This window comes from Microtus ochrogaster, chromosome 24 (assembly GCF_000317375.1).
Source record: "Microtus ochrogaster isolate Prairie Vole_2 chromosome 24, MicOch1.0, whole genome shotgun sequence".
Taxonomy (NCBI): Eukaryota; Metazoa; Chordata; class Mammalia; order Rodentia; family Cricetidae; genus Microtus; species Microtus ochrogaster.
The window spans coordinates 643,017-644,141 of record NC_022024.1 but is presented as its reverse complement, the minus strand read 5'-3'; positions in this window follow the sequence as shown (position 1 = coordinate 644,141).

Sequence of the window (1,125 nt, the reverse complement as noted above, 5' to 3'; positions counted from 1 at the left end):
TATGATGGCCACAGAGACACAAGCAGAATGGGACCAGACCACTGTCTTCTGGCACATTTTGTCTTCACTGCAGTACTATTGAGTACTCTCTCGGTCAGCTTGAGCTGCTATAGCAATACACCATAGCATGAGTCACTTCTAAATAACAGAACTGTGTTTCTCATACAAGACGGAGGCGCCAGCAGATGTCGTTTGTGATAAGGACCCACGTTCTCATCTCAGTCTAACTTCACAGGGAGGAGGAGGTGAGGGTTTCTCAGGGCCCTGTTACAGGAGCGTTCATCCTGCTCACGAGGGCTGGGTGTTTATGGCCTAGCATTGCCGTGGAAATAAACACTCCAACCAGGTGGCTCTGAGAGCAACACAGACTTTCCGACTATGGCAGAGGGGTGATAGCCCTTTGCAGACAAGAAGACCGAGGCTCAAAGAGATGACACAGTTTGACTCTAAACAGCAGAGCGGAGAACGGCCTCACATTTTCTGGTTCCATGATGGTAGTTATAGAATTCACAGCAAGTATTTTGGGGAGTAGGGCAGCAGAGTAGTTAAGAATATGAGCTAAAAACAATATTTCAAGAAAGAATATAAGTCAGGTGACCAAAGTTCAGGTGCTCTAATTACCTTATGTGTTTCAAGAGTTACTAATGTCCCTGGGGCTACCATCTTCCCGTATAAAATGGGCTTAGTAATAACCAGTGTCTGTCTCTTGGAACTGCTCTGGGAAGGCAACACAGCCATGCATATGGAAACAATGACAGAACGCCCACATGTAAGTGGGCACTCGGAAGTCAGTAGCTGTTTGAGTAGGTGCTCATGTCAGCAGCCTACCAGCAAGAGCAGCGCTCAGAGTTCACCCAGATCCTTCTCCGGAGCCATTTCACCTCTTCCCTCTGCCGGGCAACATCGGTGCTACATGGTCATTGATTTCATCTAGAGCCAGGTGTGTTGGTACATGCCTAGAATCCCAGCACTTAGGAGGCTGAAGTAGAACGGAAGGTTGTTGAGTTTGGGACTATGTTCTGAGACCCTATAATATAACTCTCTAATAAATTAAAGAGAGAAAGGAGAGGGAGAGAGAGAGAGAGAGAGAGAGAGAGAGAGAGAGAGAGAGAGAGAGGGAGAGAG